The 25083-nt window shown below is 39.7% G+C and overlaps 1 long non-coding RNA gene across 1 annotated transcript; it reads left to right on the top strand.

The window, feature by feature from the left end:
- The first annotated feature begins 9078 nt into the window (after positions 1–9078).
- On the top strand, positions 9079–12965 carry LOC127468977 (uncharacterized). The gene is made up of 3 exons (XR_007903760.1): positions 9079–9132; positions 9413–9468; positions 12838–12965. It is a non-coding gene; the product is annotated as an uncharacterized LOC127468977 (long non-coding RNA).
- The last annotated feature ends 12118 nt before the right edge of the window (positions 12966–25083 follow it).

Here is a 25083-nt window from a genome sequence, read left to right as displayed (position 1 = left end):
ATTTCTCTACAGCGGGACCATTACTCTTTGAATCAGATACTTCCCTAGCAATTCAATTAATTATAATTAACTGGGCTGGAACTTTTCTGTTCAATGTACAAATACGCTGGGCAGGAAGTAGCAAGCTAAGAACAAATCCAATGCTCAGATAAGGAACAATAAAAGCGTAGAAGAAAGGAGATACTGGTCTTCCATCCAATGTGGCTGAATGGGAGTGTAGGCAGCAGCTCTGTTCCCTTAACTTTGCCGGGACTATTCATGTGCAGAAATGCATACATGCATTCATGTTTTGACAGCCTGAGACTTTTAAAAAGGAGATCAAAGAAACTGGGGGAGGGAGTGGGGAGGAGGTTTGAAGTCCTTATATTCATTCAAGTGAGTTGTTGCATCTGAGCTTATTCTGACTCTGAGTTATTCAGCTGCAGCATCAATCCCTTTGTTGTGTGGGCAGGTTGGAGTGGAAAACACACACGTGCATACTCACAGGGCTCTGCAGAGGCCAAATTTACATTATCCAGTGACACTTTACACAGGCAAAGTGTTGCTGAATAGCAAGCCAAAAAGTACCCCTTCTTAACTACACAAGCTGTGTAGTTAAGTCACCTCTTTAGTCACCTGCTGTGACTAAAGAGCAGTGGTGTCCTTAGTGGAAGAAGACAAGAGTGGAGCAATTCCCCACTGTCTTTTCTTCCTTTGTTCCCATTATTCTAGGGGTTGTGACCACCTTTGATGCCTCCCTGTTTTCTCCTCTATGTTTATATCAGACAGGGGATATTTACAGGTGATATACATATTCCTCGTTCTTTGTCATGCCTATTGACCAGTTGTGATTTGTGCTTCAACCTTCAACCTCCTATTACTCCCTTGTGCCTGTATCTTCAGAGCATCTACCATCAACTTCTGTCACCTGGTTGGTCTCTTGAGGACCCCCGCCACAGAGTAGATGACTTCAAAGCTGCATTATCAGAGACCCCATTTTGAGCCTCAAAATTCATGCAGTATGTATATATTTGAGGGATTTTAAAGACAATTCTAGAGTACCTATTTCCTAAATGTAAAAACAAATGTGTAGCAGGTACTACCTGTCTGTAGTTCTGCCTTTTATTGTCTCCAGTAGGGTTTCTTTTGTGTCAGGAAGAATGCCTCCGTCATATCACTAGTTCTTAGCCAGATGTCCATGAGAAGTAGGACACAACCTTCTTATGCAATAATAAATACTGCAAAACACCAAAAAAACTCTGTCTGACCTTCAAACACTTTCCAAGAAATAGTTTAAGCATTTTCCAAATAAGGCATCAGTTATGTAGGAAGTTGTCCAGCTTGGCAAGCATATGAGAAAGAGATGCCAAAAGTCCAATCTCCTTTGCCAGACTCAAGAGTACAGTACCTACCTGTAAGTTTTCTACTTGGTAAATCAGAGACGAGAATTATCTGCTCGTCCTAACATAACCCAAAATGAAAACTAAACAAAAGTCAGAGGTTTTGAATGATAGTGTTGGAAAAATTGCTTCAGCTTTTTGTCACACTTCCAACAAGTTTGCCTAGCCACAGAGTTTATTTTTTCCTACATTTTTTTTTCAGAACTTCTTGAGTTATGATGGGAAAATAAAAGTAGATGACTGCAAAAATATGTGGTTTCAGGACTAACAGCCCCCCTTGCTCTCTTGATGCTCCCAAGCAGATATGCATGGCAAAATTTTATTTGTTTTCGGGTCTTCTTACCTACAGTCATGCAATGTGATTTAGAGGTGGCTGCAGTCCAAGCGCTCTGCTAGCAAAGGACCCCAATGCTTCAGGGGATTCTGGTTGATAATATTTTTCCAACGCAAAAATACCACAGACAGTTATGTAAGCATATATACTTCATCTTAAAATAGGAGAGCAAGTTTTTCTGTCAGGAAGATATTTTTTCCCAACTTCTAAAAACAAACTAATCATCATATGTTTAAGATGACTACAAGTGCTCTAAAGCACATGACATTTATTTGTTTAAAATGCTGATTTGAAAATTAGGCATGTTTCCACATCAAGTTATCGATCAGTGCTTGAAAAGCTCCCTCAAAAATATGAGACAATAACTGTTTGCTTCTTTTGGAGCAATTTGATTGTACTACAATCTTGATGCACAACTGGCATATTTTGAATTTGACAAAATATCAAACCAAAGAGAACGGGGGCTGAGTTCTGCAGTGCTCCAAGTGTCCTTGTGAGTGTCCAGTGAAGCACTGACTCACCTCCTCCATTTAAAATAACAAGTTCCACCACAGACTGTTCAATTGTAGAAAGTAAGGTAGTACAGCTGTGCTACTGCAATGTCTGCCAGACAATGGTTCCACCCATGGAAAAAGCGGCTTCAGGTTGCTTTCCCTTTAAACATAACTCAGGTCAAAGAGAAAATACTTTAAAAGAGAAAAAGGCAATGCTGCTACTTGAAGCCTTGTTACCTATCCAAATAAATAGTAAACCGAAAAATGCATCTAAGTCTATCAAGTTTTCAATGTCTCTGTAAACATGATTTTTCATGCTTGGGAGATATGTCTGGGCAATGGTGGATTTTGGTCTTCTGGATAGGAGATCAGACTGTCTGGTTGGAGCATGAGTTGCAGATGCCCAGAAAACCTGGGTGAATATCTTGCATGCACAAGCAGACCAAAAGAGCACATCAGAAGGTACTGCAGTTGAAGTGAACGGACACTTCCCAAAATGCTACAAGGAGAACCCGACATGCTCAGATACACTTTCTGAACAGCAAAGGCTCACAGGCTTCACCTGAGAAATTGGAGACCTAAAGCAGCCATGTATGTGTAGAAGGAATGTGCTGCTGCCTGGCTTTTAATTATGTAATTTCTATTCACAGATGCATAACTGAGCATTATACAACTCCTGGCTAACGAACTGTAATGATTAGGTTGTAAATGAGCCAAGACACTAAAACTACAAAGTAACTATTTTCTGTAGAGTGCTTATTACTGCAACTTGTTTTATCTGCTTCTGCTCCAACAGGTCAAGGTTAACAAAACCAAATTCCCCGAAATTTTAATGAGCACACAACAAGGAAGGAACCATCAGAAATATCACTACTAGAAACAGCCATTGTATTTAATGTGTATAGGACAAACAATATCAGAAGCAACATCTCACTCTGCCATAAAGTCCACAGGAAGAAAAGCAGAAAATAAAGTTAATATACAATGAATTTTCCAGTTAGTATAGGGAGCCTAGCAGACAACACACAAAATAAGATCAGACTTGAGTCTCGCCCATCCTACTGACTCCACTTTTATTGAATGTTTTACTGGTTTAAAGGGCTGCTCTATAAACTTTTTGCTGTGTTCTGCATGTTCTGGTTTAAGCCAGACAGAAACCAGAAATGCTAAACTAGAGCAACTGTGACCTTTACTGGCCATATGTATAGTTAACTTGTTGCTTCACCTCAAATTTTAACCAGTCAGATAGCATTATCTACTATTATTAAAATATATTTTATATCATTGTAGAAAGTCAGGTGTTTATATAGCAATGTAAATAAGGTGGTGAAATCTATATACAGTATTAGTCACTCATTCTGGTTTTTAAACTATTTATTTAAACAGACAATTTCTGTTGGTATTGTAACAACTATGTGAAGTTTATAAAGGCAAATAGACAACATTATTTTTGAAAAAACTTCTGCAGGTTAACAATATTAAACATATATCAGGTTATTTTCACAGATTAAGACCACATTCTTATATGTGATACACAGAGTGAATAAGACTGAGAGAACTGCCATCTGCAGGAGAATAGGGCTTCTGAGAGACACTATTTGAGACTAAAAATCTCAAAATCTGCCTGAAATCTTATTTAGAACAAGTACTCTGCCAATGAAAAATACAGAAAATCAATCAAAATAAACAAATAAAATACTTCAAGGTCAGCTCTCTGTATCACTTAAGTTATGTTGAAATTGAATTTATTTTCATTATTATTGATTTTTGGAAAAAAAGAATGCAGCACCTGTTTGCAGGTATAAAAATATAAGTTTTTCTTGTCAATATGATATTGCAAAATGTTAAATGTTATCTGAGTAATATCTGGCTTAGAATGCAATAGAGGGTGATGAGAATATTTATGTTTACTAACAAGGTAATGTTTGAACCGATTACCCAGTAACTACTGCTGATAAACCTCGGTCAAATGTAGATTGATTTATTTCTTATCTGATACTAGCACTAAGAAATATCCCCCCTTTTAACCCTAAGTATTACTTAAGTTAGAGCAAATTATTTGGCATATTTTTTGTGTTTTCTATAAATTAGTATTGTGCAATCTGGTTTTGTTTTGTTTGTTTAGTATTTGTAGTTACAAATGTAACAATGCACTTCCCTCTGAGAACAATGAGGCCTCTGGGTATTCAGTTTTTGTAAGGCACCCTCAAAATAGACATTGTAAAGCCTTTGTCCAAACAAGGCAATTTAAGGGGCTGGGGTCACACACCCTTCAAGTGGTGAGATGGTGAAGGGCAGTAAACAAAGCTAATTTTTCTGGCAGGGGCAGATCAAGAGCTGTCCAAGCAGAAACACCGCAGTGAGTTTAGACTGCCTAAGCTGGTACTGTAGATGCTTAAGCCTCAGAAAACAACTGCTACTTCCGAAGGCACTTGAAAATTCACTTGTTTCAGTTCCTTGATGGTTAAACTCAGATTCTTTCACTTTGCTTTGGCATCCTCTAACGTGCAGATAATCTTGGTTGCTGGGTCAATTAAAGGATAAAACATTGCTCCACATAGCAAGATAAAACTTGTAGGCCCTACAGTCCCAATTCCCAGCAAGAATTCTCTCACATTTACACGAAGATACACATTAGGTAAGTCTGTCTCCTTTATCTTGTTAAAAGGTGAGATAGTTCTGCTCTCTGTGAACATTTCCTAGACACGTTATGGATGGGGTTGGCCCCACTTGGAAGCAGCTTTGAGACCTTTACTGTGCATTTGAATAGCATGGCCTCCCTTGACTGGCACCCAGGAATAGACAGCTGTGTAGATGTAATCTGCTGAGCCCAGCAAAAAATATTAGCTTAGTTAAACACCAAGGAAAAGAAACAAATGAACTTCAGCAGCAAGGACTGAAAAGAAGAAGATAAGGAATAGTGTACTAATTACTCCTACATGTGAAAGAGTGTGATTCTCCCTTGTATGCTGGAGAAGTCAAAAGCTTGTACATCCATGTAAGGTGTCCCAGAACTGTAAATAAAATATGAGGTTGAATCTGGAAGCCCATGTCAGTAGACTGCACTACCTAATCTCATTAGCCCTTGGAGCAAGGCTCCTTAGCTCAGGATCAGACCAAGGCTGACAGGGTTATGTCCTTCCTGGGACATAATTACTTGGCAGCAGCTAAGGGCTTTATTGCAATGCTTTCTGCTCTGGCCATTAGACACATCCTAGCTTAAAAACGGCAGAGCAGATAGAAAAATCCTGTAAAGGTGTCAGAAGGTCAGCCAAGTGTCACTCATCTAAGCTTTCCTCATACAAGAAAAAGAAAAGCTTCCACTGAAGATACAAAGTAAGCATTTTAGAATCAGGAGAAGGAATTGAACTACATTCTGAACAAAACCATAAGCAGAGTACCTTCTTCCTCATTCTCTCAGAGAAACAAAGAAAAGAGCTTAGATGGATTAAAAAAAATAATAAAAAAAATCTAACATATGTTTCATAGATGAGATGCTATTTACTGTTATACTGACTAGAATTAGAGTTAATAGAGAATAGATTTATGGTTCATGTCAGAATTCATGACTGTGAGGGTTATGCTGGGAACAAATTTTTCATATTGGCAGGTTAAACTGTATAATTGGATTTCTGAAGGTCCTACATGTGTTCTTGAAGCTTCTAATCTGATTAAAGCCACGGCTTAGCATTGCAAGGTTTTTGCTTTTCTATACCTATCCAAGTTTTCTACTAATTAGAACATTAAATTTGAAGGTGGAGACAAGGGGAGAATGCTGCAAGGTTGCACAAAGCAGGTGTTCTTGTATAATTTCTGCCTTTATCACAAAAAGGGAGAATACATCACATGCTACATTACTATGAATCAAGGGCAGAATATTTGACTTGATAAGAAGAAATAATTTTTCCACCATGTGTGAGTGGTTACACACTAAAACACGTAACTAGTCAATCTCTGTACTAGTTGTTTCTGTGATTCAGAAAAGGCACTGGATAATTTTTTTCCACAGCAAGAAGGTTAGAGAGAAGACTAATGTGCCATCATGTGTTCAGGACTTATGACCTGATGACTTTTTGACTAAGATTTACACTGTTATTATACATTGCCTTCTTATTTGCCACCTTGTCTGCCCTGTTAAATAAATCCTGATTTAGAACACTTTCAGTCAAATGGAAGTCTTTGCAGGGGACTCAAAGAAAAAATCAAAGTAAAGCTTTGACTCTAGTAAGTGTCTCCTACCTCTTTTATATATGTGGAACTATTTGAACACATTGCCATTGTGTCTCACGCAGGAGCAGTAAAGGTGGTTATGGTGTCTTTATGGTGATGATGCTACCTACAACCTTGACTTTTGGTGGTGTACTCGCATTGTTGCTGGCACTGGCAGAAGCACTTCATTATGTATGGTACATCCACTGTCTCTACTGAGGGAAATTAAGACAAATATCCAATCTAGGAACAGCCAAGAAAGAAAGTCAAGTTAAAGTGAGACAGCTCCAAGTGTTGTTCACATACAACATCAAAGAAAAACTCTTTCATTCATTGGCTATAGAATAGTCTCATCAAGAAGACCTAGAATGGCAGAGGAGAAAGCTTGTGGTTGGTATTGAAGTTCTCTACTGCTTCATTGCCATTTCTGGTTGTGACTCCTGAGGGTAAGATGTGTGAACTGGTGGTAGTTTATGTAATGTCTGCATTTTGTTGTGCCTCAAACGTTCATCTTACACTGCATTAAAAAGGAGACCTCTGTAGTAACTAGGCTGTACAGGCTAAAGATAATTCAGTGGCAACACCCTAAGCTGGCACTCAGGGGCAAGTTTTTCTATACACTACCCGTTCTTTTTAAATGGCACAATAAAATTTTTCAAAACAAATAACTGACCTATCTACTAACCTGTTACACTACAAGTCTATGCTCTACAAGTGACAATGTTGTCTGCCTCCTGGTTTGGAGGATTGCCCACATCCAAGCTGTAGTTGTCCTGAAAGCACAGTCTGGATGAAAACATGTCAATATCTCTGAGGCTTGTGGGAAGCCAAGGCAGAGGACAGCAGCAACATCTAGAGCCCATTTCAGAAGCAAAATCCTTGTCTAACAAGGACTAAAGGAACCATAGTCTCAGTTTTTGTGTAGCATGCTCTAGCCAGCAAACTATGATGTTTCATTTTGAAGAGCAGTCTCCATTCCTCCTCAGCTGGTACAGGCTGAACTGGGCTTACAAACTCATCTGTGTTTGAAGTGACCACAGACTCCTTCTGCCTAGCAAGAGACAGCTGTCTTTGGAGCAGAGAGAGAAAAAAGGAGATTCTTTCCCATCTGAAAACTCAGTGAAATGTCATAATACAAGGACAAACAAAATTTTCATTCAGTTTAATATTTTTCCTGGTTTTTGTAATTTTAAAGGAGTTAAACAGCAAGAAATGTTCTCACTGAAGAATCCCATGGCCTGGAAGTTTGGTCAGTCTTTGGTGATAGAATGACAAACCCATTCATGCAGAGAACAAAACAAAATTAGGTTGGATATCAGGAAGAGCTTTTTCACCCAGAGGGTGGCTGAGCACTGGAACAGGCTCCCCAGGGAAGTGGTCATAGCACCAAGCCTGTCTGAATTCAAGAAGCACTTGGTAATGTCCTCAGGTACATATCAGTGATTCTGATGGGTCCCTCCCAACACTGCAGATTCCATGATTCTGTGAAAAGGAGGTGCTGTCATCCCCATCTCAGCCTGTATCCCGAGTAGGTGTGGTGGGACTCCTTTCTGGATTCCTGCATCTTCCATGAAATCATTTTTGTGTTACAGCTCCAGCTCCCTGAAAAAAATTAATGTAGAGAGAAGGTTCTACATTAGATGGACCCAAAAGTCATTGTCACTGGGCTGCAGGGCTCCAGTCCACCTGGCGTTGCTTGTCCCCTAGTTCCCCAGGGCACAATTTCCTTGGAGATCAGTGCTCCAGTAGGAGAAGCTTTGCTGTCTGCACACCTGCTTTCCTCCCCCAAGGCTCTAGTTCTATTGCTGCAATTATGACCTCATTTTGTTTGTATCTGGAATTTTAATCCCTATCTCCTTACCTCATCTATTCCCTGACTTTCTTCTTCTATTAGAACAGCAAACTTCATCTCTAACCGATTAATAGTTTTAGTCTTTTGATTTCCCCTTTATCCATCAGTTTAATCCAGAACATTCTGTCTACTTCCAGTATTTTCCCTTTTACACCAGTTAATAAGTAAATGATTCTTTTAAAATTTGTTTAAGAGATCCACTTAGGAACCTTCAAATTTATTTAAGAGATCCACCATTAGCTTGTATAATGATCTGCAAGAAATTCTGAAAGTAGCAAGATTAGACAAATAAGCATCTAAAGACACAGTATAAAAAAACCAGGAATAAAAATGACCAGAAATCCTGCCAGCATTTGCAATTCTGTAGCTATCATAACGTTACCACATTAGCAGCTCTGAAAGTCACCCGGGCAGTGGGGATCTTGAAAGTGACAGTGGGGTCATGCATATGTTTGCACACACAGACACTGCACTGAACATGCCCACAATTTAAACAGAAGTGCTAGAGCACAGAGAGCAGAAGTTTTGCCAACTTTAATCTTCTTAAAGTCTGTGTAGTCAGCAGTGTCAGTGCTGAGGGCTTCAGCATGGGCTATTCCTGTCCTGTGCAAGCCTCACACACCCAAACCTGACTGCTAATCCTTTTCTCTTTGTTGGTATCAACAAATCCAGATTGTTGTTACTTTTGGTACAGCTGTATATGCTGCAGTCCCACCTGACTGCCCTGCAGACATATTGAAGACACTAAAGAGCCTTTGAACACCAGGGTTATGTACTGTTGCCACAATACATGAGCTCCATCTGCTGCATTCCAGTAGTTTGTTATATCCTCACGATGACAGGCAAATGAATCCTTCCATGAAGGTGAGAAAACAATGTAAGAAATTAGAAAAACAACAAGATGAAATGTTGTGAGGATAATACTATTTGAAAGCAGTAGTTAATTTGGCTGTTGAAGAATGAGGATTCAATAAGAGTGTATCAGAAGTACCACATCCCTGCCTTTCTTCCAAAACTTCCCTGCAGATCTTCCCATCAAGAATGAAAGTTGTGCAATTAGAAATCAAACTTATTTATGTTTTTCTATGCAGCAAGTTTTGCTGATGTTTTTGGTTTTGTTTTGTTTGTTTGTTTTGTTTTTCAGGTGAGGAATAATATATCTGTGGGTTCTACAGCACTGGTGTAGCTATGGGAAGCCAGGTAAGTTCAAAGGTCTTTACTATGGGCTATGAGACTCACTAAGCAAAGTTCAAGCCTGTATATGTTCAGGTCAAACTACTTTACAAAGAAATACACACACAAAAAAAGTCTCATTTATTCCATCTTTAAATGTGAGGATGGGAGTGAAAATTAAGCATTTGGTAAACAGGAAACCATGTTTGAACAGTTTGAAAGAGGTAAAAATAGTATTCTGTTCTGAGGATATGAACACACACACACATATAGCCCCTACCAAATCTCTACAAAGCACCAAAACAAGCTATTCTTACAGAACTGCATGAAAAAATTAAATTAAAATAAAATAAAATTAAATTAAATTAAATAAAAAAAATAGTGACTTCTCCTTTCTTGGGCAGTGTTTTAATGGTCCAAAACACCAATCCCCACTAATAGTGTCTCATACAGAGGAACCAAAATAGTCATGTGTTATTTCCTGCTAAACCAGTTATGCAAACGCAGTAAATAAAGGGACTAAAAACATCAACAGTCAAAATCAAAGAGATGAGAAAGCTACTCAATGAATGTTAATGCTTTTTAAACCCATCAGGTAGATGAACTAAGTGTTTTCTAAACTACAACAAGGGCTTCTTCACATTGGAGGAGTTCAACTTACAAAATAGCAAACACTTAGCCTAGGGAAAAACATTTTAAAGTATGTAGCAATTTAGCTATTGCTGTTTGTTACAGTCACAATAAAATGTGAAAAAAACCCAAGCCCAGACGTCTCAAAACAACTGAAACACAAATACATACAAGGTAGAGATAGAAGAGTAAGGTATCTAATGGTCCTTACCATGTTTCTGGGAAAATAGATTATATAAAAGGCTTCACAGTCTTAACATGTGAAAAAAAATTATAAATGCACAGGGGGGTAAATTGATTATTATCTGGAAAGGGTTCTGGCAAAAAATAAAAGAAAGAAAGGTGAAAAAAGCTGAAACGAGGAGAAGAAGGGAGAGGGATGTGTAGAAAACTACTTGAAGAGCATGTTGTACCATCCCTTAATAGTTCAGAATAAGCATTTCACATGCCATCTGTTTAATTTGTGATCCAGCCTATCAAAGCTATTGCAGTAAATTAGACTCTGAAGAATCTACCAGAATTGGTGCAGATCTGATGCTGGTGTACTAGATGTTTACAAACAGGTATACTTACAGAAGCAGGCTAGCTCCTTTGCCAAAGGATTTGCATTTTAAGATGAGACATCTCAGGAGCTAGTAACATCAACTTTAACTACCTTGTAACTAACTCCCCTGACATGCTGCAAAGTCATCAGGGGTTTCTCACAGCACCTCTTAGACCAGAGAATTTTTGAAAGCATATATAACATGCAATATTTCTAGGGAAAGCAAAATAACTAAAGAACAAGGGGAGGTTCAGGAATCTAAAAGCACTGAACTACTGACCGTCTTTTTATGAAAGGTAGTGAGCTGGACGTAATATACTTTGAAAATGCATTACATTTTCCTGAAATGTAAGTAGATTACCTACTTTATCTCTAATTTTTACTGTCCTATATACTTAAACTATATTATTGAAACACTTGAAGTTTAAGTTTAATGTTAATCTTTGACAAAATAATCCCACAATTTCTTATTTCTCAGAAGGCTACATTGGGGAATTAAGTGATTACTATTGGAAGAGACTGAGGAAAAATCCTGTGTATAAACTCAGTAATGCTTAACCACTGTGAGGCATTGACTGCTTCATCACATTCAGTTGAAAGCTGCAGTTCCTTTATCTCTAAATAAGGATTGACAACATGAAGGAATACAAGGAACCTCATGGCAAGTGTGTCTTTCAACCTTTTACAATCTCAGGAGTGAAGAATCCAAGCTGTAGTATCACCAAAAGCCCTTGGAACAGACAAAGTGTAATGCCATAAAGAAGCTGTGGGGACCATTAACATCTTTGGTTATGAAGGATGCACTGGTTTAGCATTACTCAGACTGGTGTCAATATTGTTCAAGATGATGGATTAGACTGAAATCAGTCGCTCAAATATTCTGGATCTTGTCTCACAGTAACTCCTACCTCCTGAAAAACATGCCAAACCACAGAAATGTGGAAGTATTGTGGGAGACCAGTAAATAAGTAATGATAATTTCCCTTCCACAAAGCAGCAGCAGAAGAAAAAAAAACACCAAACAAACCCAGAACCAACCTAAAGCCAAAGAAAAAACCCAGCACAAATGACAGAAACAAAACAAATAAAAGAAATAATTGAAAAAAAGAGTAATGACAATACAGAAAAAAAATAAAATTCAAAATTAACTTATCAAGCCCCCCTATTTCCCCTTATTATAAATGGATAAAAATTCATCTACTGGCTCATTGAAATGTGACTTCCAGTAGTAAATGGCTATGTAATGTGGGATAGTGATCTCAATTAGCTGGGTGCCTTTAAATTCTAAACCCTTTTTCCATTTATCTAACTAACTTAAAACTGCCATCTGTCATGTTACCAGACACTTTATGCAGGAATCAAGTGTTTCAAAATTTCCCTACTTTGGCATGGCTTGAGCTGTCTTTAAATAACACTAAAATCCAGAGACGATTAAAAACTCAGATAGATGCAGAGCACACAAATGCACCACATGTGCACATGTAATCATAGCCTGTCAGAGGCTGGTGCCACTACCATGAGCCCACCGAGCCCCTGGTCCTACTCCAGCTGCTGGCACTGAGACCTCAGTATGCCCATACACACACAGAGAACATAGGCCTGAACCCAGGAAAGCAAAGCTAGAAATTAATATAATAAGAAGACAGGACAGACTCTGCTAATTGGGCACACAGCACAGGCAGACAAGTGTATTGATTAGCAAACTGTTTAAAAACAACCAGCTCTTTCTGTCACCTTATCTCTCTAGTTTTGCCAGCTTGTTCCTCCCCAAATCATCCAAATCCTTTTTTTCCCCTCATCTTTAGTTTCTTCCATAAACCACCCATTATAAGACCTCTGCAATTCTAAAATATTCTTCCCCTAGCACACCCCCTGCCTCTAGGCAGGAACTCCCTCAGCTCATTGAGTGCTCCAACTTTGACTTTTTATATAATAAGTGTCAGACCAGTGCCATGGGGCTGTGGGTCCCGTGGAAGAGCCATGGAAAGAGCCCACTTCCACTGGCTCTCTGTGCTCCCTTGTTGGAGTGAGTAAGGGAGCATTTAACATCACAGGCCTAGCCATGGGATCCACAGGTCCCTTTCAGTCTGAACCTGTTTTTCCAAATACTGGATGAGGTTATGTAACCAAAGTTGTCCTGTATATCTGGAGGAGTTGGCAGCATGAAGCTATGTCAGAGCTACCTGTCCTATTCCCCTCCCTGACATGCTTGTTTTGTTCAGCTGCCAAACAACATAGCTGGAACAAAAAACCTCTTCCATGCAGCCAAGCTATGGGAAGAAGGGAAGAGCAGAAAGGGAGAGAAGAAATTGGAGGTTATCCCAACCTAGAAGATGAAGAAAGAAGACATACAGAAGCCAAAAAGGTAAAAGAAGACAGTACAATGTTATTAATACTGTGTTTCGACAAATTCAAGGAAAAAAAAGCAAAATTTGTGTCCATTAGCAAGAGTTTCCATAGAAAATTAATTCAGTCACATTTCAGCACAGGTTTTCAGCAAGCTTTTGATTAATTTTCATTTAAATGACCAATGTGCAGTTAACATATACATGGTAAAGGTTTCCCAACACTTACTTTCAAGTTATACTTTTTAGCAAGAAAAATTTTTGGTGTTTATTCCTACGAAAGATGTTTTGCTTGATTGTCTGTTTTAGAGCACTGACCTTTGTTGCTATTCACTTGAAGTAAAACCATAAGTGTTAAGACCATCCTATCTACTTAGTCATCACTTCACAGCTATAACCATGGCCAACTTAAAGCACAGTTATTTCCTTAAACTATTTAACATCATCCAAAAACTGTCAGTTACTAATAAGCACAAAAAATGCCCAATATAATCCCAAATATAAATGACAATATCTGAGGAAGGAAAACATACATGAGTTTGGAGCACATCAACATTTCCAAGTTGTATGTACAGAAAATTGCATAGACAAGTTTTAAAATTCTATGATATAGAAAGATGCAGCTACTAAGGTATGTGTTATTGGGTCACTGGGCCAAAGGCAAGAATTATCATTACAATAGAGTCTATGCATCCACATGTCCCACTTACAGTATCATGCAGAGTCAATGGCTCCACCTACTTCTTCCTGCTTTAAGTAGAAATAAATAAGAAGAAAACTAATGTAAACTGCTTTTCCCTAGACTGACAACCTTCTGCCACAGAAATACGGCAGAGAAATTATCTGTTCAAAACTTGCATTAACACACAGTTTATTTTCTCCAACCTCTTAGGGAAAAAAGAGACCACTATGGCCTTCTAATGCATCTCACAATTTAAAATATTGTGCTGTGAAGAATATGGCTCTCTTGACCTAGTTTCAGCCTCTTATTTCCAGAGCACTGCATAAAAGCATGTATCAGAGCATCCTTCAAACATATTAAAGCTCCTTGAACTCTGAGAAGAGCTTTATTCAAGTTCCTCCTTGCTGTACACGGGCAGTTGATGTGAGTGAAGAGCCTTACAGTTTGGCCACTATTGGACACTACACAGGCCCTCTCTGACACCTGTCATGCAGCCTTTGTTACTACCTGACAGAATTCTATCCTTTTATCAGCTGAACTGTACTCCTCAAATCATGAACTTCCTACTTCTAGTTGACTACATACACGATCTCCTTGGACGCTAACCTTATTTTGTCTCTACAGGAACCTGATGATTTGCATACACTTGCCTCATCAATTCTCTCCTATTTCTTTGCAGAGTGTCTCCACTGGAGGAGTTTCTGGGTTTCACTTCTTCCCCCTTGAAGTGATCTTTCAGGATCACATGCTAGGGCAAAGCTGCTATTCTTCCTAGAAATGAATTCGTTCCTAAAAATCACAAAATCACAGAATATGCTGAGTTGGAAGGGACCCATCAGAATAACTGAGTCCAACTCTTAGGCCCACAGACGACCACTCCAAGAATCACACCCATGTGCCTGAGACCCTTGTCCAAACGTTTCTGGAACTCTGGCAGACCTGTTGCTGTGACCACTACCCTGGGGAGCCTTTTCTACTGCTCAGCCACACCCTGGATGAAGAGCCTTTTTCTAATATCCAACCTAAACCTCCCCTGACACAACTTCAGGCCATTCTCTTAGGTTCTGTTACTGGTCGCCATAAAAAAGAGACCAGTAACTGCCCCTCCTCAACCCCTCCCGAGGAACTTGTAGCTGCAATGAGGTCTCCCCTCAGTCTCCTCTTCTCCAGCTGAACAGATCAAGTGCCCTCAGCCACTCCTCACATGACTTTGCCTCAAGGCCCTTCCCCATCTTCATTGCCCTCCTTTGGACACTCTCTAATGGCTTAATATCTTTCTTACATTGTGGTGCCCAAACTGCCACAATATTCAAGGTGAGGCTGCCCCTGTGCAGAGCAGAGTGGGACAATCCCATTCCTTGACCAGCTGACAATGCTTTGCCTGATGCCTCCCAGGACATGGTTGGCCCTCCTGGCTGCCAGGGCACTGATGTCTCATGGCCAACTTGCCATCAGCCAGGACCCCCAGGTCCCTTTCTTGGCACTGCTTTCCAGCATCTCATTCCCCAGTCTGTATGAACATCTGGGGTTGCCCTGTCCCAGGTGCAGAATCCAGAACTTTTCCTTGTTGAATTTCCTATGGTTGGTGATTGCCCAGCCCCCTGATTTGTCGGGGTCTCTCTGCAGGGCCTTCCTGCCTTCAAGGGAGTCAAAAACTCCTCCCAGTTTTGTGTCATCTGCAAACTTGCTCAGTGTCCCTTCCAGTCCTGTATCCAAGTCACTTATGAAGATGTTGAAGAGCACAGGGCCCAAGATGGAGCCCTGTGGAACCCCACTAGCGACAGATGACCAGTCTGATGTCACCGCATTCACTGTCACCCTCTGTGCTTGACCCGTGAGCAAATTGCTCCTCTGCTGCATGACATGTTTATCCATCTTAGGTTGGACATTTTATCCAGAAGGATGCAGTGAGAGACTGTATTGAAAGCTTTACTGAAATCCAAAAAGATTACATCAGCTGGCTTCCCTTAATCAACTAGGTGGGTTATCTTGTCATAAAAGGAAATCTAGTCATCTTTGTCTCACCTGAGGCTGCCCATATTAAAAAAAAAAGCCAACAATAATTGTACGTGATAAGTTTCAGGCTGAGGTCTGAGTTTTGTTGTCCAGGCTGTTATTCTCCTCACATATCAAACCCCAGGGCATGTTGCAATAAGAATTATCTCAAATGGCAAGACATGCCTCCATGGTACAGGGGAAGAACTGTTTTATTTGTACCATGAATTTGCACCAAAGCTAAGAAAACAAGAGCTCTTAGGGCTGAAGAAGGCTTTTAAGACAATTAGGTTCAGTCTTCTGCCATTGCCACATCTGAAAAATATTTTAAGTTTCTTGCCTCTGCCTGGAAGCCTAAACCAGAACTGTGATGCCCTGTTAATCTACTTAGCTAATACTTCCAATGTTACGTTTATAACCAGGATGAAGTTATCCATGATGTCGAGTCTGTTTTGGACTGGCTCAGAAAACTGAGACATTTTTGATGTCCATATAATTATCCGATTAAGACAGAAAGTGTGTTAAAACAATTACATCATATTCAGTTCATTAGTCCAAAAAGGCTTGCTTATTTGCAACTGCTAATGCCTTTTTCTGAGAGGAAATAGCTCAGACATGCAAGATAAATATATCTTACTCCACTGAAACGTTGTCAAACATGCTTTAAGATCTTAGACCTCTAAGCTGTTAGCCTCACAGTGGTCTAAGTAGTTTCCATTGCATATCGATGATAAAGTGGATACCTTTCTGAGAAAAAATAACAGGTAGGGAGTGTGCCCACTTAAAGAAATAAAAAAAAAAAAAAAAAGAAAAAAAGACAGACAGATCTGGAGGCATCTGGAGGACCGTGTGCCATACTGTTCTGTCACCACTCGGACAAAGCATGATTAAAAAAACTCCAGGGAAAAAGCATCCAGCTACAAAATAATTTCTGTGAAACAAATGGAGGAGAGTTAAGTATTTCAGAGCATATAGTGTAAAAAAAGAAATTACTGAGCCCAAGCATTTCATCTAGATTGGAAATCATAAACTTCTAAAGAACCTCTTGTTTTTCTTGACAATGACCATGACTGTGGCACAACAAAGCAATCTTGACGATGACGGTAGCCCTATACATAAGCAGAGGTAAAACGGTGAAAGTGTCAGCAAATTTTGCATATTCAAATTGACTTGTAAAAGAATATAAACAGTGTAGAAGCAAATATAGCAAGAACATGGCATCCAGATCTGCTAATGTCAGGACCCCACCAAAGCAGTGCAGTGTGTGGCCACAGGGGTTTTCAGGACATACTTATGGGAAAATAGCACAAAAGCCTACAGTGCTGACAAAAATTAAATAATTAAAAGAAAAACCCACTGAGAAAGTGGATCTGACATTTGCTTATTATTTCTCTTTTGCTGCCTGACCCATGATTTCCTCAAAACTGCAGCAGCTGAAGTAGCTAGCAGCTTGAGTGAGCAGAGTGAGAATGGCACAGATCTGCTGCTGGTGTAAGGCCACTGAGAGGATCGCTGGCCATAAATGCATCTTCAACATGGATCTTTTCAAAGAACACCTGCAAACCTGACAGATTTTATGACTGACAAAAAGAAGTCCCTTTTGTGACCCATTATTATGTGTCTATCTACTCCAAATTAGGAATTCCTGAACATGACTGAGATAATGAGTTAGAACATGCAGATATCCAGGAGCTACACTTTACTGGTATTACTCCCTCGTGTCACTACAAGCATGGACAATTCAAAGAAAAGACAATGAAACAACTGCTTTCAATGAAAAGACTGTTTAGGATTGCTGCCTGAGTCTCTAAGGAATCAAAATTGCTTTAGGTACAGCTATGAATTTATCATAAACCACCATTTCAATAGCAGAAAATAGAGGATCAGTAGTTCTCACATACAAGTGTGTCGTATGTAAAATATGACCTAAGTTACCGATATGGTGGAGATTTTTTTCTTCAGTTACACTTTTTTTCTTTCATTACCAGGGCAACTACATATGCACAGATGAACTATGATTGTTTAACTTCACAGCAAAGTCATGAACTACTATTCATATCCTGTGAGCAATAAAGTTCTTCTGCACATTGCCTTGTGGCCCATAATCTGGGCTTCTGATCCTTGGCCAAGACACAGTTATTGCACTCACAGAGTGGTGCACTCCTTGACCAGCTCAGCAAAGAACCGTCTCTGTCACTGGCACATCACCAGGGCTGTCTGTTGTAGAAGTAAAAGGTGTCTCTGTTAGAAGCAAACAGCTGGGAAGGCAGCAGCAAATGGGGATGGAAAGAAGAGGGATGGAACTAGGGATGGAAAGAAGAGGCAGTAAGTCCCCAAACAGATGAAACTACAGAAAGCCCTTGAGTGTGTCATTGAAGCCTGTCCAAAATAAGTTCAACAAGTTTTTGGAGATAATAAGTGCTACTTATAAAGACATTTTGGTGAACAGCTTCCTGGTTCACTATGACAAGAAGACTGAGTCGTCTGTAGGGAGGACACAGATAATTAACCACGGATAATTAAGATTATCCATGAATCCAGATAAGGCAAGGGATTAAAACTCCATCTGTCATTGGGCATGCATCTTTTACTCAGTTTGCTACACTTAGGAGAACATTTAAGACCCCCTTAAACATTATTAACTGTGGTAAACAATGTCTTCTCTGGGTTACAGTCTACGCTATATTTGAGAAGGTTTGTGGGACAAGACTACTCAAGCATCTGAGAATTGATAATTCTCCACGTACACCTCTATTACAGATACTACTGCCATGTATTGCTGCCATACACTATTGCTACCTACACCATACTAATGATGCAATTGTGACCATCGCTTTTAAAAAAGGAGCTGGGATGTTTTAAAAAACAGTCTCTTAAGATTCCACTGAGGGGACTAGGCAGGAGAGGAACAGAATTCATTCATCTGAAATTCTTTAATAGAAAAAAGTTATAGTAGTTTCTTAATATCAGATGACACAGACAGATAAAGCATGAAGATGATTTTCAGGCAGCTCTACCTTGTACTCTTCAAATCAAGAAGAGCCAATTCATCATTTGAATCTCCTATCTGGAGATTTGCAGTAAGCTTCGAGAATAAGGTGGAGGGAGGTTTTTTGCAAGGGCAGAGTGAGAGGGTATACTAATAAAATACAGAAACTAAGGATTAATCATGATTCAGGAAAACCATGGTTCTCCTTCCAGATGCAAAGAGACTTTATTCACCATACTCCACTGGGATACAAAATTGAAATAATCAGGACTAGCTTTTTTATTTGCTGTCTGTAGGAAAAAAATAGACAATATTTGCCCAGGCCCACAAACAGCAAATAAGAGAAAGATATGATACTACGGTTTGGCAAAAAGCACAGTTGGATAACATTAATTAAAGGAATAGCTAACATATATTATAAAACTTTATAAGGCTTTAGCAGTGCTTTAAATTATAGGGAAAATTCATCCCTTTCTTGATTGTGTTTGATTTTAGATGTAACTTTGAAGTGCAGCTGCTTCAGAAAAAAATATTTATTTTGTTTTCCTGCCATCTTGTGGCTTAACCGCAAAATGCAAATTAAAAAAAAAAACACACCAACAAAAAAACAACTGCTGGTTTGTGAAGAGATTGCTTTTTGGGTACTATTTGGCCTAGGCTATGCTCCAGACCATCACCCCTCTTACATAAACAGCATTGAAACTTGAAACAAAATGGATCTGCAGTCTAACAAATTCCTGCAACAACTTAATACCATGGAAAGAAATTGTGCCAACTGCCCAGGTCTCATCACTGGGGCGATGGGCCACTCTGTCTTGCAGACACTGTTCCGTTGATCCAGTCTCTCTTTTCTGCCAGAAATGATGAGATGATGTTCTCAGTAAAAAAAGTACAAAATATTTGGTTGGATAAATCAACTAGGATGCAATTTGAAGAGATCAGTACCATGTAAACACAGTGTTTCAAGAGAAGACCAGTGAGAGAATAACTGTACAAGAACTGTGCCTTAATCCCCTGAGAGACAGATTTGAGGGTCATGCGTAACGGGACGAAATTCCATACAAATTCCCCTCAGAACCACAGGAGGTTTAGGGGAACAGGGATGGAAAAGAGAGTGCTGAGAATCCAGTCGTAGCCTTTTGGGTTTATTTGGCATTTACAAGGAATGGTCAAGGCAGCTGACTTAATGCAGCTGATTTCACATAGCTCATCTTAAGCAAACAAACATGAAATCCTAATGCCATTTGTGCAGTTTTATGTGGGCCCACCAGTAGAAAATAAATAAAGACTCTGATGAAAAGGTATCATATTGTACACTTCCCAAATCCAACCAAAGAATTTAAATTAACTAGTTGAAGATCAGACATGAAGAATATTAGAGGTTTTCTACAAACCTTGTTTTAGGGACTTTTTTCTTTTTTTTTTATTGTGGCTCATTTTTTAACAAAATTGCAATAACTTCTAGCTAGAAGTGCTCCACTGACTGAACTGCCCAAGAGCAAAACAAAGTTATTTATTTTTTTCATGCCTGGGACATATCTCCATCTAAAAAATCACATTTTGCCCATGCTGGATTTGAAAGAATCTCCTACATAGATGTATAGTCAGTTAGATTTAGCATCTCATGTGACAGTTTGTGGGTGAACAATACTCGTGCCTGTTTTCAGCAAGAAATAGGCCTCAGGATTTCACTGGCTGATCTTCCAAGAAACTCAGACTTCCCCAGTAGTTTTCCTGCTAGTTGAAATGCTATGCTAGTCTGACTGAAAACATCAAGAGTGGTTAAGGGCAAAACACTCCTGCTGGTCTATTATTTAGTAAGAAATATTCTGGAGCATATAATTTCAGATGAGTCAGTAGAAAGTTTCAAAACAAAATTGTTTTAGTTAAATATCAGGCCTTCTATGCCACTTGTAGAATGCTGTGTCCAGGTTATTTCAAGACTGGTTTTCCAGAGCAGCTTTTTCTGGAAGTTTAAATTTCAACTCTTCTACTTGCAGTTGAGTTGCAAACCTGGATTCTCGTATTTTTTTTTTTTCTGACACAGAACACAAATTGGGTAGTTAAAGAGATGGGGAAAAAAATCTTAGAAGTCAACTGCAGAAGAAAAGTAATTGCAGGATTTCTCAGAAGATCCTCATAAAGAAGTTGGTGAAGTACCAGTTGGATGATGGGAGAGTGAGGGTGGTGGTCAGCGGTACAAAGTCTCGTTGGAGAAGTGTCACCCAGGAGTTAATCAATACTGAGTCTGAACCTGTCTCACATCTTCATTAAGGATCTTGGTGACAGGTTGGTTGCACTGGCCAAACTTGGAGCAGGGCCTAGTACACCAGAGGACTGTGCTGACATCCAGAGGGACCTCGACACGCTGGATAAGGGGCTGACAGGAACCTCGTGCAGTTCAATATGGGGAAGAGCAAAGTCCTGCACCTGGAGAGGAACATCCCCAGGCACCAGCACAGGCTAGGTACTGCACAGCTGGGAAGCAGCTTGTCAGGAAAAGCCCTGGCAGACTCCAAGTTGAACATGAGCCAGTGAAGTGCTCCTGTGACAAAGAAGAAAATGGTTTCCTAGGCTTCACTACCAGAAGTGTTGCCAACAGGTCAGGGGGGTGATCCTGCCCCCCAGCACTGGTGAGGCCACACCTGGAGTGTTAGTCCAGCTCTGAGCTTCTCAGGACAAGACAGAAACAAACACAATGGAGAGAGTCCAGGATATGGCCACCAAGATGATGAAGGGACTGGAGCAGCTCATCCTGGAGAAGAGAAGGCTCAGGGGGCTTTAACCAATGTGTATAAACACCTGGAGGGAAGGTACAAAGAGGACAGAGCCAGGCTCTTTCCAGTGGGGCCCAGAGACAGGAGCAGAGGTGATGGGCACACACTGAAATGCAGGAGGTTCCCTCTGAACATCAGTAAGATGTTTCATTGTAAGAGTGACCAAGCATTGGTTACCCAGTGAGGTGGTCAAGTCTCCATTCTTGGAGATATGTAAAAGCCAACTCAGAACAGACCTGGACAGCTGGCTCAAGCAGGTGGTTGGACTAGATGACCTCCAGCCTCAGCCATTCAGTCATTCTGTGATTCTATGTGTCTGCAATGAAGAATAATTTCAAACGGTTATAAAGCTATGAAGACCATGTGTTTTGTGCAACACAGAAGGCCTTGCAGGACAAAATATGGCGTGAAGTGCCAGTTAGGCAGAACAGGCTTTCTCAATAACTTTTTGAGAGTTCTCTCTGAGACATGAGTTCAAATCACAGAATCAACCGGGTTGGAAGGGACCTCTGAGATCATCAAGTCCAACCCTTGATCCACTACCACTCTGTTTGAGAATAGCAAATACATGGTTAAGGGCAGCCTGCTGAGTTTTAGAATCCTGTAATACCAGGTCGGAAAGAATATCAAACACCATATTTTTATCTGGAAAGGGTACTAAATGCATTTATATTTTAAAAAAATAAATTGGTCAGAATAACTTCAATGAGGCAACCATGTGCCATTTGTTCTTCTTTCAACAGCTGGAGTTAAGATTTCATCCAGTAAAATACTTGGGAATGGTTTTGGACTGGAACCAGGCTGCTGAGTGTCATACAAGAGTGAGCTCAGATTAGTGGTTCAAAAAGTAAAACTTGGTCCAATATGTTTGGCAAACTGCACACATACTGTTACCTTGCAAGATATTAGGATTAAATGTCTACAGTTCCTTGCGTTTGAAACCCACCCAAATTGTCCTCCTTACTGTTTCTTACGCATTCTACAGAGGAGCACATTCAGTGATCAAACCCATTATGAGGTTAACTAAATTAACTAAAATTAAGTACCAGTACTTAGTCTCACAGCTCTTCAAACAACAGTATTTCTAGCATGAAATGGCAGGCATTCTAAGGCAACCATTCCTTCTCAGAGGTGAATGCAGAAAAAAATATTTTATCTATTTACTTTCAAGTTTGGGGACAGAGGAATTTTGGCCTTTCAGCAGTGTTTGTGGGTCTCACACATCATGATAATCAAAATGCCTGTGTACAAGGTATGGTGTAAGAAGAGGAACAGATGTTACTCTACAGCAATACTACATACCTAAGACATGACACAGTGTCATTTTGGGAGTGGTTCAGGAGTTATTGCTGCGGAGGAGTGCCACAGAGATAAGCAGGAAGGAGCAGCAAAAGCTCAGCTACGGCATTGTTGGAAACATTTCACATTCACCTCTTCACATCACTTTTTTCCAGTAGGTACAAATTAGGGTTAAGATTAGGGTAGCACTGCAGGTAATGCTGTACCTAGTGAAGGAGCATAGCACAGGAAACATATACAGCATTACTTGAACATCAGTTATCTCATGTGCTTCACTGACACTTGGCTCTGCATAGGTGGGATGCCCAGAATATATGGAAGTACCCGTTTCACTGTGAGCAAGAACCAGTTTAAAAGCCCTGAAGGCACCCAGCTGGCTCAAGTAATAAAATTAATATTAATATGAGAATAAAGAGTATTCACAGGCTTTACAGAAGGCTTAAAGACCTCCTAAGCTTAAGAAACTTGCTATATGAGCTGCCAGAGCAACTTTCAAGAGACCAGGCAATCTGTTAAAATCCATCTAGCCCATGGAAACACGAAACATTTCTACTAACCAAGTTTTATTAAAAATGTCAGCATTTTTCAATAAAAACTTGTCATTTTCTCCTTCAAAAAAACCCCCAAAAAACCAAAACCAAAACCAAAACCAAAACCAAAACCAAAAACAAAAACCAAACAAAAAAACCCCCACAAAAACCCAAACCAACAAGAAAACCAAACACAAAATTTCCTTTTAAAAACGGAACCAATTTACATCGGAGGTTTAAACTGTCTCTCAGTCCATGGGAAGGAAAGTCATACTCAAAGGCAAGAAAACCTTAGTCTTTAAGGAGAGCAACAGGGCAGGGAGGAATGGAGAAAGCAGCCAGGGACTGGTCAAATGTACACTTTTTCCGTCAGAGAAAGACAGGAGTCTGAAGGAAGATGGTGAAATACATTCCTGTAATGTTACTATGCTTTCAACTCAAAACTGCTGTTTTGATTCTGTATTGTAAAATTTCAAGGACTGCACGTAAAGCATCTTCATTCTTTGCTCAATTAAGGAAAAATGATCAAGAGTTATAAATTGCAAAGCTAGGGACAGTTCAAAAGGCCTGGTGTAAAGTCCTGAATTGAGAACACAACTATGTTCAAAACATTCAATTTGGGAGCTAGGATTGCCCAAAATGAACAATGTATTATCACACAAAGAAGATCTGTTGTTCCCCCACTCTAATAATTTACTTCTTGACCCATTTATCTTTCTGCCCTTACAAAAGTTTTGTCTTTTTAGAGTCGTTTGGAAGTGCTGACCTGGGGAAGCTTTCACTCCTCCTGCCCACCACACTGGCACTTGCAGAACACACTTCACATGAACAGCAAATCCACAGGACTCTGGATAGTTGCAGCCCTGTTTAAACTTTATATGGCCACTGCAAAGAAACCTTTTCTGCTGTCCCAAAATAGATTCGTCCACTCAGTGTACAAGTGGTCAACCCATACACAGAGTCAAGGAATTTGATTTCTTCACAGTTCTGCACAGAAAGGGGCCTTGGGTGGCAAATCCACAAAGACAGCACCACAACTGCCACTGATACTTTTCCCTATTGATACACTTTAGCAAAAAAAGGCACTAATTTCCTTGGCTACAAGTTACCTAGTTGTCTTATTAAGAAATATTCTATCTTCTATTGCTTAATGATTTTCTCGCTTCTCATGCTAATTAATCTGCTTGCTCAGTCTTTCTCTTCCTTGGAGCCTGTGGGTTTCTTGGGTTGGTAGCCGTGAGTCAGTTGTGATCTGCTCCTGCCGGAATTACCTTGTACCCAGTTGGGACTGGTTTCAGCACAATTGCTGAGTTGGCTTTACTAGTTTCTTTCTTATCTTGGGGGTTCTGCCAAATGTCCTTGTGGCTTGTAAATTCTGCATTTCTTGTATCCACTATCAGTGGTACAACATTCTTCCTAAGCTTTGTTAACTTCTCCCTAGGTCTGAGGTCATTGAAGCATGTCAAGCCCTAAACCTTAATAAGACAATTCTACCAATAAGTCATTTGTTTATCTAACACTTGGAAATTACTTAGAGCTTGCTCGTTAGCTGATGTTTCAGGGATTAAATCTCCTTTCTTGTTATTAGGCTTGAAAGTACACAAAGATAAAACACTAAAGAATTTTCTTAAGAAAATTTTACATAGTCCACATTTTTCAGCAGTTCATCCTTCTTCCCGGGCTTTGCTAACCGCCCTGCTAGGTCTTTACATTGAAGCATGTTGGACCCTAAACCTTAACTCTTAATGAGAATGGTGTTGATAACACACTGAGGTTTTTTGCTAAGCCATGTTTAGCCAATGGATTTTTTCCTTATCTCATGCTCTGCTAGGGAGGAGGTTTGCAAAAGAA

Source organism: Manacus candei, unplaced genomic scaffold (genome assembly GCF_025592945.1).
Source record: "Manacus candei isolate 608988 ecotype Guabito, Panama unplaced genomic scaffold, ASM2559294v1 h1tg000016l, whole genome shotgun sequence".
Classification (NCBI taxonomy): Eukaryota; Metazoa; Chordata; class Aves; order Passeriformes; family Pipridae; genus Manacus; species Manacus candei.
This window is presented reverse-complemented; position numbering and strand designations above follow the sequence as displayed.